Genomic DNA, 17,445 nt, shown 5'->3' on the forward strand with positions numbered 1-17,445 from the left:
TATTTATTGCCATATGTGCCTACCTTAATAGTAATATGTAGGTTGATAGATATAATACAATAGTGATATAATAGTTATACATATGGAGACAGGGGGCCTTCCCAGGTGGCAATAGTGGTAAAGAACCTGCCTGCCAATGCAGGAGATTCAAGAGACGTGAGTTTGATCCCTAGGTCGGGAAGGTCTCCTGAAGGAGGACATGCAACCCACTCCAGTATTCTTGCCCAGAGAATCCCATGGACAGAGGAGCCTGGTGGGCTATGGTCCATAGGGTCACGAAGAGTTGGGCACAAGTAAAGTGACAGCACACACGCACACATATAGAGAGACAGAGACAGAAACAGAGAGAGACAGAGACAGAAACAGAGAGAGACAGAGACAGAAACAGAGAGAGACAGAGACAGCGAGAGGGATTTGGGGCAATTTTTGGGGTTGTTTTCCAAAGAAGTCTTGTAGACAGGCCAGAATTCAGTGAACTCGACTCTCTAACAGTCATGGCTTTGGAATCTGGGCAATGATTCCCCTTGACTGGATCTATAGTTATCTCACCTCCACCCCTTCACACTGATACCTGTTACACCTTGACTCAGGTTGACGAAGTAACTGAGCTGGTAGAGTAGTCTGGGGAAAGGCTCCAGTTAAGATCAGGGCTGAGGAAGAGTAAAATCCTCATTTGGATGTAAAGTGTGGAACATTGATGGGAATGGTCTCAGTTGATTTCCAAAGAACCACTCTGAGCACATAGGAAATCTCACACATCTCAGAAACAATAAAGAAAATAATAAAAAGACTATGTTCCTCCGGTGAAAGAGATTGAAACCATTTTCTCTAGATGAAAACAACTGGAAAGGTCATGTATAGATTACCCAAGAAACATGATAGCTGACTCCCCGGAGCCAGAGTCAAGGATACTCTCAGACTTCAGCCTGTGATTGAAGTACATTACCTTTTGTTCTAAGTTCAAGTTGATATATTCTAAACCATTCAGGCCCCTCAAACTTGGTCTCTGAATACAGAATAATTTATACTTTTAGGGATACCTCTGACCCACTGCTAGCTTCCTTAAATTAAGGGGAAAGTGAAAGTGTTAGTCACTCAGTTGTGTCCGACTCTTCTTGACCCCGTGGACTACTGCCCGCCAGGCTCCTCTGTCCATGGGATTCTTCAGGCAAGAATATTAGATTGGGTTGCCATTTCCTTCTCCAGGGGATCTTCCCGACCCAGGGGTCGAACCCGGGTCTCTCGCATTGAAAGCAGACTGTTTACCGTCTGAGCTGCTAGGGAAGTAAATTATGGGGAATGGGGCCATAACTGAAACGATTCGCATTCATTTTGTTACTGAGTGACATAGGCGCCGACTAATCTAAAGAGGGTGGAAGCAGGGCTGTCCCACCACCCCCAGCAAGGCGGAGAAAGAGCGGCAGTTCTGCTGTTCCTCTTCCATGCTCTCTTCTTCCCCAGAGAGGGCAGGTCAGGCCAGTCCTCACCTCCAGTCACTGTCTTCCCCCAACCTATCCCCTGTGGCAATTGTCTGAAAAAGCAAGAGACACAGAGATAGAGTCTTTGTCTTTGAAGGAAGCTATGGCCCACGTGTTGGGACCAGACATAGCGCCTCCCACATGTACCACACTCTCGCTCTCTGAGTGACTTCTCCTGCCCACTGTTCTCCCTCTTCTCGGCCTCTGGCCTTCTCTAGCACCACCTTGCTAGGCCAGGTGAGTCAGAGCTAATGACTGAATGAATGAACTGCTCCTCTTCTCCTCACCTCCAGGCATATCTCAGAGTGAGGATGAGGGAGGGGTCTTTTTGGCCAATGTGTGTGGCCAGTAGAGGACCCAGAGTCCTTGTATCCCCTTTAGGGAGTAGTTCTGTGGTCCTAGCATTGCTACAGCTCCTCCCTTTCCTCAACTCCCTCCAAATTCAACCCAACAGATTTGTAGACTTGTCAGTACATGGCTCAAAACCGGCTCCTTCCTTCCACCTCCACCACCATCAGCCTCACCCAGACCTAGACTTTTGCATCAGCCAGTTTCAGCCTCTTCCTTTACCTTATTCTCTTCTCTTCCTGTTCTCCACACACCAGATGGAATGATGTTTTAAAATGCTGGTCGGATGATATCACTGCCCTTCTAAAGGTCTCCAGTGTGAAGGCAGCTTCAGAATGTCTATTGTAGGTTCTGTGTCATTTAACTAGTATTGTGGAAACAGCAATTAAAGAATAAGGGCAGGAAGGGTTGATGGGGATTACCAGGCATGGTTTGAGGGGGTGCCAAACCACTCTGAACAAAATCCACTCTATTCAGTGGCATTCAAGGGCCTGCATGGGATAGCTCTTTTCTTTCTTTCTGCCCTCAGGTGGTCCCATTGTCCCTCTGCTTGACAGTCTTTCCCACAAATCCAGCTAGCTCTAACCCTGTCCTGTCTTTCCCACAGGTCTTCCCCTTCACCTCTGCTTCAGCAGGACTGGCTCCTCCAAAGCCAGCATGTCACCTTACTGGAGAGGTCTTCTCTGGCCTCCCTCTGTAGCCAGTTCCCAGGAACTTCCCTGGTGGTCCAGTCCATTGGTACTCCCAATGCAGAGAGCCCAGGTTCAATTTCTGGGCAGGGAACTAGATCCCACATGCCACAACTAAGAGTATTCATTGGAAGGACTGATGGTGAAGCTGAAGCTTCAATACTCTGGCCACCTGATGTGAAAAGCTGGCTCATTAGATTAGACCCTGATGCTGGGAAAGATTGAAGACGAAAGAAGCAGAGGGTGACAGAGGATGAGATGACTGGATGGCATCAATGGACATGAGTTTGGACTCAATGGACATGAGTTTGAGCAAACTCTGGGAGATAGTGAAGGACAGAGAAGCCTGGCATGCTGCAGTCCATGGAGTCACAAAGGAGACTTAGCGGCTACACAACAACAACAACTAATAGTTGTTATATACAGCAACTTGAAAAAAAAAGATCCCACACGTGGTAACAAAGATTCTGCTTGCTGCAACTGTTGTTCATTGCTATTCCCCAGCACCTAGCACAGTGCTTGTTATCATAGTCACCCCAAAAATATTTGGGAATGAATGAATGAAATTTACACTGGTTGACTATATCATTTCTCTTCCAGTTAAAAGAATCATGTGTACCTAAATTAAGAAAGTAGCAATGATTAATAGCAAATCTGGGCTCTGCACATGTAACCACAATCACTCAGGTGCATAATCCAAATTTTATCTGGAGTTGAACACATACATGTGTTATCAAAGGACAGCCTGATGGTGCCTGAACCCAGAGAACAGATATCAGGGGTTTAGGAAGGGACGTGTCAAGATATATCACCACCACATTTTAAGTACATCTAGAATCATATGGTCTAGTGCAGTGTTTCTCAGCCTCCACACTATTGAAATTTGGGGCTGAACAGCCATTGTCGTGAGGAGCTGTCATGTATTTTGTTGGATATTTAGTAGCATCTGTGGCTTCTACACATTAGATGTCAATATCACCCCATCATCAGTGATAAACAACAAAAAAAAGTCTCCAGAAATTGCTAAATGTCCCCAGGGAACAAAATCATCCTGGTTGAGAACAACCAGTCTAGAGGAACAGTTAGCCATCTTCAAGAGAATTACCATCGAACCTTAGGTACAAAAGAAAGAAACCAGAAGAGTAGACTGGTAGTAGTTTGCTTTTTATTCCTGGTATGAGGACTAGCACAAAGTATTCAAAAGCTACAATCTGTAATCAATCTAGCTTCAGCTTCAGAAATAGACAAAAGATCCACAGGATGAAGCCTGAAGCTCACCAGAGATTTCCAAAAGAAGAAGGAGGTGAATTAAATATGACTAGATAAAATAATTCATGCAACAGAGGTAGGATTTAATTACGGGTGACTGCAGTCTCTGAATGTGAATCCAAAATGTGCCAAAGGCATATCAGGCAATGATGACTGAAATGATGCTCATCGTAAATGAATGGCTTATAAACCAGAGCTTCCTGGATGGCACACAGGGAATGAGCAGCATCAGACAGTGGCCTTCATCAATAGGCAGGTCCAGGTAAACAGTTCAGAAGCTGCCAACATGATGGTATCACTGGCGCGTAGTACTGGGATGAAAGCACTTTATAAATCATCTTGAAGTCAATCCGAGCACTTAGAAAAGCAGAACTAAGGTTTCAGGTCTTAGGTCTGGAAGGATGTGGCCTGTGTAGAGATAAATGGAGTACAGAGAAATGATAGGAATGAGACAGAAGTGAAACATGCTATACTTACTTGAAATAAACACCCCAAGTCTTACTGCAGAAATGCAAATTTTGACACAGAGAAGGCAGCAAAACAGTTAAGTAAATCAGCCTAGAAGGAGCTAGAATGGAAAAATGATTACAGTACAGAGCCCTCCCAAGGAAAACAGGAAACATGCTGTGCTGGAGAGAAAGCAGAAACCCTTTCTCAAACAGACAATTCTACATGCAAGTGGAAACTTGAAAGGAGATACGGAGCCACCAGTTCTCACACAAACACGCAGTAACCACATAACAGCTGCCTGATGCAGAGCCGAGTCTGTGAATATGTCTTTGAAATTATCAGTGGCAACAGCTGAATAGGATAGAAGCTGTGAAAGCTTCTTCTCTGTTAAGAGAGGCTTTTAGAAAAGATGTGGGAGACCACAGACTTCATGATTTCAACAGCGAGGGAAAAGTGTTTTGAAGCTCTAAGCCATAGCTTGAATGTAAGAATTGCTAAGAAAGTTATGTTTAATTACAAAGAAATCAGCAGAAATTTTCAGCAGGGAAACTGTCCTGCAAATCTGTGAGGTTAAACTGCAAAGGAAAATGTTAATGGCTGAAGCAGGCTATCCAAAGAATTCAAACACCTTTCCGGAAAGCATTCAACGTCGTTCCTTGTTTAAAAAAAAAAAAAATCCTAATCTGCAAAAAATATATTCTGGCATTTACAAGGCAAGCTATTTTGACCACAAGGAGAAAAAGAAGCTCCCAAACCAATTTTGAAATCAACTATCGGATTACAGTCAATATTTTGGCATGGCAGGAAGAACACTGAGGCTCACTGAAATACTGTGTGCAGCTCTGATAAGGACATAAATATGGAGAAGGTGGAGCAGGGAGCAACCAAATGATAAAGAGACTCGAAGGAGGCATTCTTTACATTAGCACGTATCTTGCAAAATCAGCAACTGCACAGCACTTGGTCAGCAAAGAAGGGGATTTATGAGAGAATTTCATTGAGATGTTAAGGGAAAATCTAAAGGGATTACCAATGATAATGCAACAGGGCTGCTTAACTTTGTAAGACCAGGGTCTGCAAATTCAGGTCAATAAAAAATAGAAATTAAAAATATTTTTCTTGTTTGTTTGTTGGGGGAGGGTTTGGGGTTTTTGAGGAGGGAAGAGGAGTCTTGAAGAATATTGAATGGGAAAGAGAAATTGTCAGAGCTGTGAAAGGATAAAGAAAGAGGAGCATGCATTTTACAGCATCTTGTAAATGACAATATAGACTAGAGAAACAAACATTTTTCTCCTTGAGTCCACCCTTAGTTTTAAACTTCCCCTCATGGACCTACATCATAAGTGAATTTTGTATAATCCTGCTCTTCGATATAGAAAGCAACTTGTTTAACTGTAATAGAGAATCTGGGTCACATAGCTCAGACCTCTCAATGTCCTTTCTGGCTTTTTGCTTTTGTTATTTCAAGTCCAAGTGCTCCGCCAAGGTTCAGCCCAAATTCCATCTTCTCTGGAAAGCCTTTGCTGGCTTCTTCATTTAAAGTGATTTCTTCCTGTTCTGAACTCTTCCACCATGTCTTTCACATTCATCTACTGTCCCATTACTATATACTTTGCATAAGTTATGTCAAGAGCAAAGAAAAAAATGAAAGAACTAAAAGGTAAGTATGTAATTTTGAGTGATGAAAAGAAGCACGAACAGATTAAAATTAGAGAATTGAGATCTAATCCTAATTAAGATTTTAAAATGGAAGAGATCAATTTTCTTAGAAAAGAAAGGACTTTTAAATGTTAATATATGGTTATATTTATGCTATATTATTTCATTATGCTTTCATTAAGTGATCATACTCTACAATAGATGAGTGTGTGTATATATGTGTATATATATATGTATATATATATGTAAATGCATTTTTTAAAGTTCTAGAGCGACAGACACCTGTTAATAATTCTATTTTCCTCTAGGGAATGAAGTAACTAAGTGATTGAGTAAACCTGAAGTAGATCTAATTTATGTCACTACATCCAGAATGGGGTGTGAAAAGAGAAAGAGAGGAGATGTTTATTTGTGGATTATTTTTATATTCATATTCATGAATATGAATATGCATTTCATGTGTATCAGCCAGAGTCTCAGTCAGAAGGACTAAGTCACCCCAATTATCCTAACAGTGAGACTTTCATATAAAGAATTGAAACTAGGTATTAAAGAATGGAAAAAGTAAAAGGGGGACTCTGAAATATCACAGGAGTAATAGTTGTACAAAGCAGCCAGCACCTAGGGCTGGGGAACGGAGAGGAGGTTGGGATTGTTAGGTTTTAAGAGTTGGGAAGGGAGTTTAGCTGGTGCTCCTGCCTCAGGACCGCAGAAGACAGAGTCAGATCTCTGCCAAGTGGGTATCTGCAAAGACTGGGAAAAGTGCAAACTGGAATCAACTGCCTCTGGGGAGGGGTTCCCGTGAAGGGCCACTGCTGGGCCACACCCGCAGGAACAGAAGGCAAAAAGGAAGCAGCTAGCTAGTTCTTCCTCTTCCTTCCACCTTTCTGTCTCCTTTTGGCGCCCCCTCATGGAGACAAGTGGCTGAGATTCTTTCTTGGTCTCAGGGCATGTGCCTAGCTTATTAATGAACCTATTTACAGTTTATCGATTAAGCTGTGCTGCAAACTCTGATCCTGGGGGATGAAATAAACAATTCTGCTCTATCATAATCATAGGAGTCAGAAATGGCCTCAAAGAGGTTATAAATGGACCCTCTGCTTACACAAAACCAGTTTCCTTGGAGAGGAACATTAGTTTGGTAGAGCACACACAGCTAGGAGCCAACATTTTTTAAATTCTTTTTTTGGCTCTGCTACTGAGTGGGCAGTCTTATATAAACCACATAATCTCTTTAAAAATAACAATAATAAAAATTAATTCCTGATTGGTGCTCACCATGTGTCAGGCACCAAGTGTTTTATGTATATTAATTAATTTAATCCTTGCAACAGTTCTATGAGAAAAGGGACTTTAGTTACTTCACCCAAGGTCACAAAATAGTGAGGAAAAGACCAGAGATTGAACCCAGCAGCCTGATATACAAATTTTCTCTTTATTACCAAGTATTGCTGCCTCTCAAACATTCATATTACATGCCAGACACAATTCTACATTCTTAAAATAGAGAAAAACCTTCTGAAGTAAGGACTGTCACCCTCAATTTACATATGAGAATAATGAATCCAGGGGGCTCTCTGGCCTCCATTTCTCTGTCTGTCTAATGGGTAGGTTGGATTGATTAGGGACATTGATCCCAGTTTCTGCAGACACTGGGATTCTATAATTAAAGAGCTCAAGGGTTCTGGATAAAACCCAACTAGAAAAACTCATTTTTCACATTTGCAGACCCCCTGATCTCACAAGTTTAATAATAGCCCACTCATGTACATACAGAAGTACAAAAATTGCCAACTCAACACAGATTATTATTCTCCATCATCTATTCTCTAGGAATTAGATGGGAAATAAAAGGAAGGGAATCAAAAATCATTTAGGGTAACACATTGCTTGCTTTCAGCAATAAGCTCCAAAATCATATCCACATTAACTGTGTTAAATTGGGAAAGGGATGACACACACTTTTTATTACTTTTCTTTTCCTCATTTTTTTTTAATATTCTGTTTGACTTTTAGACTTTCAGTCCACCACAAGCCTTTGAGAAAGAGTATTTTCACAGTGGAAAGGTTCAGAACCCAGGGAAGCTTGCCTGAGGACACCTACCTGGTTAGAACTGAACTGGGATTTGAACTTGTGATGAGTTTTACCTAAAGTGACAGTATCAGGACTGTTAAGACTGAAATTGACCTTGTCTTCAAAATCCTATTTTTTTTTTAATAAAAACTTTCCTGTCAGTGTATATAACCTTGTAACTCTTGACAAGCCAAGGGATGGACATTGATAAACTCCCAGCTGAGTCAGCTGAGTGACCTGACCTTACTGAATCCCTGTCAGCATCACTGTAGCAAGTCACAGACCAGCCACGTACCATGCTGACACCATCCAGGGTCCACAGGTATCTAATGTCCCTAGGAACTTCACACCACACTACGGAGCCTGGTATGTAGAATATGGCAAGATCTTTAAGAACCTTAGGAATTCAGTGATTTTTTTTTTTATAAGGGAAGATACCTATCTTCTTAGAAATGTTCCTATGAAAAAAGTTGTGCATGTGGGCAAAATCAAGCCCCCTCTGCTCACCAACAGATGACTTTAGCCAACCCTTGTATGGTGCCACTTTTATCATAAAAAAAAAAAAAGATTCCTAATAGTCTTTTGGACCCTAATCTGGGAAATGAGGGTTTCCTGTCATAAGAAGAGGTCTGCCTCAGAGAGAGATTTGATTCCTTATTTAAACATCTGTAGAACCCCCTAAAATAGTTTAGATAGAAATGAAAATGATTGGAGGAGAGAAAACCTCCTTGAGGGATGGTCCTGGAATACAGGTTCCATGTGGTTTACTCCAAGAATAGTTAAGCAAAAAGAGGATGGAGAGCCGCTCCTGCTTCTCGCATTCCCTCCCCAGGTGGAGCAGAAATTCCCTGGGAATCCTCTACTCCTGGTTACAGCACACCTCCCACAGCTGGTGCCCCAGGCCTGCCTCCAAACTGAAAATGAATGACTGCAGTCAACCATCAAGGTCAACAGCTGATCGAATCCAACGCTACTGGAGGGAGGTTGGGAGGCTTCAGTGCTTTGTTACCTGGGGTTCAAATCCCAGGTCCTCCACTGACTGCAAATCTATGCAAGTATTTTTGAGCTTAAGTTTCTTCATTTGACAAATCAGGGTAACAGTACCCATTTCATTGGCTGGTGTGTCAGTTTTCAGTGGCTTTCATAACAAGTACCACAAACTAGGGGGCTCAGAATAACAGACACTTTTCTCTCATAGTTCTGGAGGCCAGGAGACTGAAGTCAAGCTATCAAAGAGGCTAAGTTCTCTCTGAAGAGTCTAGGGAAGAATCCTTCCTTGCCTCAGCCCCTGACTTTTCTTGGTGATGGCAGGATCACTCCAACCCCTGCCATCTCCTCACATCTCTCTGTGTCTCTGTTCTCCCCTCTTCTTATAAGGACATGAGTCATTAGATTTAGGGTCAAGGCTAACCTGGGATGATCTCATCTTGATCCTTAACTAATTACATCCGCAAAAGACCCTATTACCATGTAAGATCAAATTCTGAAGGCCAGATGGACATGAATTCTTGTGGGGGCACTACCAACCCATGATAACTGTTTAGGGGGTTGAATGAAAAGGGTGCAGTTAAAGCACCTCATTTAATATGTGCATGTTGTAGGTCTTTAATAAATACAGGGATGATTTTTATTTTTTGTTATTACTGCTGCAGCTGGTCTCATCATTGCCTTCTAGGCAATAAAGAAAAAGGATTGATTTGGGAATGAAAGGACAGATCTGAGGAGTAGCAAGGAAAGGGGCAGCAGAGAAAAAGTAGGTGGTTTGTAAAGTGCGAGGAGAAAGTGCTGAAGGGACACTCATTACCTGGTTTGTTCCAGTGCCCACAGAGCTTCCCTTGTGGCTCAGCTGGTAAAGAATCCACCTGCAGTGTGGGAGACCTGGGTTCGATCCCTGGGTTGGGAAGATTCCCTGGAGAAGGGAAAGGCTACCCACTCCAGTATTCTGGCCTGGAGAATTCTATGGTCTGTATAGTCCACGGGATTGCAAAGAATCAGATACTACTGAGCGAATTTCACTCACTCACTCTAAGCCCAGGGCCTGGATACACTGGGCGTGAGGCAGGAAAACTGGACACCTGAGCCTGACCCAGCCTGGCCATCTCCCCATTGTGGTCTCACTGCTCAGAGGGAAAAGAAACTGAAGATTCTGGGGGAAAAGATTCTCTACATGCTCACTTCTTTTTCTCCTTCTAGTACAGATGCCTGCTTGTTCAGATATGTCTGACTCTTGTGAACCCATGGACTATAGTCCACCAGGGTCCTCTGTCCATGAAATTTTCTAGGCAAGAATACTGGAGCAGGTTTGCCATTTCCTACTCCAGGGGATCTTCCTGACCCAAGGAATGAACCCTCATCTCCTGTGTCTCCTGAATTGGCAGGCAGATTATTCTTTACCACTGAGCCACCTGGGAAGCCTCTCTGGTTCAGGTACTTCAGAATTTTTCCAATGAGAGTAGAAGAATTGACTCTGGAAGCAAGACTCACGAAGCGTAGAGGCCTCCTCCCTGAAACGTAAGTGGATCTCAGTGCTGAGTGTGGAGACAAACTCCTGTTATTTCAGAAGATTCCCGAGCCCTGGACATGAACAAGCATAACAAACACATGAAGTCAAAGGCAGTTGGAAAAGCTAGGCCCCTTCCTCCCCAAGGCCAGAATGATGGGCATCCTGGATGCTCTAAAATTTAGTCAATGCAACTCTGAAGACACCAAAGTCTCACCATGATATAAATTATACACCGCCAAGTACTGCAGCTTGGGTCAGATTCCTGGGTCAGGAAGATCCCCTGGAGAAGGAAATGGCAACCCACTCTGTATTCTTGCCTGGAGAATTCCATGAACAGAGGAGCCTGGCAGGCTACAGTCCATGGGGTTGCAAAAGTTGGACACGACTGAGTGACTAAACCGCCACCAAGCACTGTAGCGAATGGCTTTGCTAGAACTGTGGTACATGTTTATGTCACTGGAAGAGATCGAAGGGCAAGAGGTGAGTCATGCCTATTGTCTAAAGATTCTCTTGGAGATTAACTTCTTCCCTCCAGAGACAAGCCTTATAGACTGTCCGCCAGGTGTTTGCTTTTTTGTAGAATGAACACTTTGACGATCTGAGTCCATGGGCTACTTCTCAGAAGAATGTTTTAAATAAAATAATAAACAAGTACAAAGCAAACAATGATATCAAAAGATAGTTATTAAAATACCAACAGAACAATCAATTTATGAAATGTGCTTTTTTTCTCAATGTGTTAATCACAAGTTCTAGAAACAGGTCTTATAGCTACTGTAATTTTTTGAAGTTAGGAGGAATTTAACCAATATTTCACGATCTCTGCAGCAACTATAGAGTTTGACAAATTTCAGTGGTTTATTGTCTACGTTCATAATTGAAGAAATGCTAACTTTCAGTTGGGGTTAAGTGGAAATATACATATAGTTTTTTTTTTTTCCCCCTTATCCAAGTTCACAGAATTCTCTTCCTAGGAGTTGGTGGACCCCATATTTCGAACCTCTCTTCTGAGCAAACTTCAAAGGTACCCAAATTGTGATGGGGCTCTGCCAGCAAGCGCCAGCACCAATTCAGTTACGTTAGCAAAGGAGGCCCCCTGCTGGCCAAAACGCGGCTGCCATCCATCCTAAAACTCAATTGGCCGTGTTAGAAAACAATAGGTCAGGCAATTAATTCACTGACTCACATCAAGAAATGGAGCGCGGAAGGCTACTTGTCAGCCAGACCCTGGGGTATCTAATCAGTACAGATTTAAAAGTCCCATCTGGCTTAATGGTAAAGTGCTGATGGTTTATGCTGTTGGTCATTAGCAGAAGTGGAGACGCCAGCCTGGACCGCTGTTTCTAAGGCGGCGTCTTTCTCCTCTCCCGGTCAACAACAAACCCTGCAGATTGCTTAAAGGCTAGATTTCCCCAGGGGCTTGCCTGACCAGGGTATTTAAAGCCTGGTTTCAGTGCTTGGAGCTAAGGGCAAAGGAAGGGGAGGAGATATGAATGCAGGACTTAGGATGTGCCAGAAGCCAGGATAAGAATTTTCACTTGTGCTATTACTGTCAATTCCTAAAGCAATCCTGCATGAAGTTACTATTATTATTTACAGAGGCTTGGAGACGAAAGCCGTCACTTGCTCATGGTCACTCTGAATGAATGGCTATGTGGTTTGGGGGGATGGGTAGCCCATCTGACGCCCAGTTTCTGCAGCCTGAGACAAGGAGAGTCCCGCCCCGGGGTACCCACTACAGTTAGCACAGAGTTCTGGAGCCTGGTGTTAGGTTTGAGTCCTGGACTTCACACTAACAGCATGAACTTAGACCAGTTTATCAATCATCTGTGGCTCTTTTCCCTATCTGGGAAAGGAGGATAGTAACAGTACCTATTACAAGAGTTGTTGTAAAGATCAAATGTAAAACCCATAGAACAGTGCCCTATATCTGTAGATATTCAATAAATGACAGCTATTATTACTCCGAGAAAATGTTGCCTCCTGAATACTAAAGCAACAACACAGCCAGCAGCCTAAACCATCATTCCTCAGTTAAAGGCAATTTTGTTCCCCAAGGAAGTTTTGGCCAAGTCTGGAGACACTTTTGGTTCTCACAACTAGGGACCATCTAATGGATAGAGGCCGGCAATATTGTTAAACATCCTACAATGCACAGGACAGGTCCCTCAACAAAAAATCAAGTGGCCTCAAATGTTAATATTGTCAAGGCTGAGAAACTCTGCCCTACTCTGAACACCAGTGAGGTGAAGAATAGTTTGCCAGATATGATGAGGTGCTAGGTGGAAACTGGAAGCCCCCATGCTACTGGAGGAGGGCCAGGCAATAACCAAGTACATAAACAGGAAACTATTACATGACAATAAATGCTGTGATAGAAGTAAAACAGTGGCAGAGAGTGATGGGGTGGAGCTCCTTAAAGTGGATGAGAAGAACGTTTGCTTAGAGGAGGTGGCATTTAAACTGGACTTGAATGACAGGAAGTGACCAGGCATCAAAGATCTAAGCAAAGAGCCTGGCTGGCAAAGGGACAGTTCTTGCAAAGTTATCAAGGCAGCGACAACCGTGATGTGACTGAGGACAGAAAGAATGGCAAGTTAGAGAGTAGTGGTGGGGAGGGAATTCCAATAAGAGACCACAGATGATTTCCTTTGGATAGTCCTACTTCCTGATATGCTTACTCCCTAGGAAAAAACATTGCCTCAAAGTACCTGACAATAACTAAAATATGTGATTTGCTATGTGATATAAATTTTAAGTTGGTTTTGAAATTGTTGTTCTTTCTTTTAGGAGGCAATAGCGGGGAGTCTCTTCCCTAGCAACAAAGTAGTTAACAAGGTCAGTTATTGGATTTGGCTACTTCCGGTTTGAGAGAAACCATGTTGTGTCTTCCTGTTCTCTGTCGCTCGGGGCTTGTTCAGATGCAATGCCTTAAGAGGAAGTGTCAGAGGAGGGAGACCAGGACACAGTTCCATTCTGCTCCGTTGGAGCTTGTCAGTGGCCCTGAGTAGAATGCAATACTGCAAAGCATAGTTTGAGAATCAATTAGGCCAGGAGAGGAGGCAGGGAGAAGGGCTAGGCATCTTGCCAGCCTTGTCCATAGCTCTTCTGCCCGCACAACATCAGAGGCTAAGGAAAAGCCTGTAAAAGGAGTCAATTATCTAATTCTTCTTCTGGTTCTGGTGGATTTCTCATCTATTGCTGAGCCACAGTTGTGGTTTATTAAGCAAGTAAAGGAAGTAAATTTTGATAGGATGTCTAATAGACTGATTGGCTTATAAAAAGGAAGGGGGAGGAGTAGGCAGGAGGAGGTTTCTATTTTTGAAGATGGGATAAACTATACCCGGGATCCTCAGGGCAGGAATGTGTGTGTTTGGTGTAAATAGCAGGGATTGAGCCCCCCAAGGTCTGGACTTACTGTTTGGAGCATCCTTAAACAGCTCTGGACTCAAAAGTCTTTTCCTGTGCTCTGTTACATTTAGTTTCAAAACTTGCTGGCCTTGTTAGGATTTTTTACCAGACCCCAGGTAGAAAGCACACGGGCTCTTAAAGTTGGCTCTCAGTGAAGCTGGCAAAGCAAGCCAGTAAGCTAATTACCAGAGTCTGCACTGGTTTATGACTCAAGTAACCCAATTCGGACAAATTTCCGATTGTCTTTTCCTCTTCCTTAATCTTAGGAACCCTAGTTTTATTCAGGGCAATAAATGATACCCAGCTAAAAGACTGTATTTCCCAGAAGCCATATGATTTCTATATAGTCATATGACTAACTCCTAGCCAATGAAATGAAGTGGCAGTGTTTTGTGTAACCTCTTGGAAAGCATCTTAAAAGACAGGTGATGTATACGCTTTGCTCATTCTTTCCCCCCATTCTGCCACCTGGAATGTGGATATGATGGTTGGAGCTCTACCAGCCATTGTGTGCTATGAGGACAGAGTCATACTCTAAGGAAAGCCTGGTGACTAGAAAGAGACTAGATCTCCAAGGACTTGGGGGGTTGGCATACTAGCCCCAAATATTCTGTCTCTGGACTTCTGTTATGTGTAAGAGAAAGCTGCTTCTATATTACTTATTTTTTATATGACTTTAAAGTTTTCATTTAATGCAGTCAGAATTAATCCTAAATGGCCCACCAATATTTGCATAATGTACCCACATTGTGAGACTGAATGAACAAGATTAATACTTTCATAATGTTGTATTTTATCTAAGCTTTAGTTAAAATTATCATTTTGAAATGATAAGCAATATATAATGAGATTGACATTATGTAAAGTCTTAGCTGACCAATTTTGACTTAATCTAAGGGGTATTTTAATTCACCTTGGCAGATCTCATCAAATGAAGAGAACTGAATTCAGGTGTTGGTGGCTTTTTTTCATTTAAAACTGGTCTAAGACATCTGAAATCATTGGTGCACAGTAACAGAGAGAGTACCTCATGTTATGGGTCCTATAGCAGCGTATCACTGATTCTCAGTTTATATCATCAAAACATCTGGGATGTCTCTCTATCTCTTGAACCTCCTGATCTGTCTGATGTAACAGTGTGTGCTGATGGCTTTACAGTAGCCCTCCCTGGGGCTAAAACAAGAGTAGTTCCTCAAAGCCAATGGTAATTGTTATTGCTTCTCACCAAATACTTCTGACACTCTTCCTTCCAGCCATGTGATAGAGTTGTACTTCCTGGCTCTCCGTGGTTGAGTATGTCTGAATTCTGGCCAGTGGATTGTATCACTTCCAAGTTTGGCATATATTGCTCATGTAAGACCCTTCACAGTTGTATTTTTCACTTGCCATAGTGTCAGGTAGTGGCTGCCCATCAGCTGTGTCAAGGAGGGCAGGTAATGCCAACCGCTGAGCAGTGTCCCCAAGTGTCTCTTGTTGCACATGTAGTTTGAACAAGAAATATACCCTTTTTGTTTCAATCCACTGAGATCTGAAGATTGTTTCTGCAGCATAATCTATATTCTGATTAATGCATCACACCATCCAGTAAAAGATTCTGAGGATGGCAGTAATCGCAGAGGAACTGAATGATATTATCTATGGTTCCAGCCATCAAGAAGACATATGAGCAACAGTTCCTCTGAGTTGACTCATACATTTAACACTTTTAAAATCAGTAAGTTCAAAAAACTTTTTTGTTGAGAAGTTGCCTTAACATATCTAACTATAAAAATCCATCAAAACCAAGCAATCCCAAAGAAAGGCAGTACCAAAGAATGCTCAAACTGCTGCACAGTTGCACTCATCTCACACACAAGTAAAGTAATGCTCAAAATTCTCCAAGCCAGGCTTCAACAGTACATGAACCGTGAACTTCCAAAGGTTCAAGCTGGTTTTAGAAAAGGCAGAGGAACCAGAGATCAAATTGCCAACATCTGCTGGATCACTGAAAAAGCAAGAAAGTTCCAGAAAAACATCTATTTCTGCTTTATTGACTATGCTAAAACCTTTGACTGTGTGGATCACAACAAACTGTGGAAAATTCTGAAAGAGATGGGAATACCAGACCACCTGACCTGCCTCTTGAGAAACCTGTATGCAGGTCAGGAAGCAACAGTTAGAACTGGACATGGAACAACAGACTGGTTCCAAATAGGAAAAGGAGTATGTCAAGGCTGTATCAGAGAAGGCAATGGCAACCCACTCCAGTACTCTTGCCTGGAAAATCCCATGGACGGAGGCGCCTGGTAGGCTGCAGTCCATGAGGTCGAGAAGAGTCTGACACGACTGAGCGACTTCACTTTCATTTTTCACTTTCATGCATTGGAGAAGGAAACGGCAACCCACTCCAGTGTTCTTGCCTGGAGAATCCCAGGGATGGCGGAACCTGGTGGGCTGCCATCTATGGGGTCGCACAGAGTCGGACACGACTGAAGTGACTTAGCAGCAGCAGCAAGGCTGTATATTGTCACCCTGCTTATTTAACTTACATGCAGAGTACATCATGAGAAACGCTGGGCTGGATGAAGCACAAGCTGGAATCAAGATTGCCAGGAGAAATTTCAATAACCTCAGATACGTAGATGATAACATCCTTATCGCAGAAAGTGACGAAGAACTAAAGAGCCTCTTGAAAGTGAAAGAGGAGAATGAAAAAGTTGGCTTAAAGCTCAACATTCAGAAAACTTAAGATCATGGCATCTGGTCCCATCACTTCATGGCAAATAGATGGGGAAACAGTGGCTGACTTTATTTTGGGGGTTCCAAAATCACTGCAGATGGTGACTGCAGCCATGAAATTAAAAGAGGCTTACTCCTTGGAAGGAAAGTTATGACCAAACTAGACAGCATATTGAAAAGCAGAGACCTTACTTTGCCAACAAAGGTCCATCTAGTCAAGGCTATGTTTTTTCCAGTAGTCATGTATGGATGTGAGAGTTGGAGTATAAAGAAAGCTGAGCGCCAAAGAATTGATGCTTTTGAACTGTGGTGTTGGAGAAGAATCTGGAGAGTCCCTTGGACTGCAAAGAGATCCAGCCAGTCCATTCTAAAGGAGATCAGTCCTGGGTGTTCATTGGAAGGACTGATGTTGAAGCTGAAACTCCAATACTTTGGCCACCTACTGTGAAAAGCTGACTCATTTGAAAAGCCCCTTATGCTGGGAAAGGTTGAAGGTAGAAGGGGACAACAGAGGATGAGATGGTTGGATGGCATCACCAGCTCGATGGACATGAGTTTGGGTAGACTCTGGGAGTTGGTGATGGACAAGGAGGCCTGGCATGCTGCAGTCCATGGAGTCGAAAAGAGTCGGACACAACTGAGCGACTGAACTGAACTGAAACCGAGCAATCCTATTTTTCAGTGACTTCAGGCCCTATCAAACTTACTGCAAGTTCTGCATTTACATTCCCCACATAACTGGCTCCACCGTGTGGTGTTCAGAAGAAATAACATTATAGGACTGTAAAAGCAAGGTCATGTATCCAATAATACCATATATGCCTTGAGTGGGGACTGCACATGATT

This window comes from Oryx dammah, unplaced genomic scaffold (assembly GCF_014754425.2).
Source record: "Oryx dammah isolate SB20612 unplaced genomic scaffold, SCBI_Odam_1.1 HiC_scaffold_27, whole genome shotgun sequence".
Classification (NCBI taxonomy): Eukaryota; Metazoa; Chordata; class Mammalia; order Artiodactyla; family Bovidae; genus Oryx; species Oryx dammah.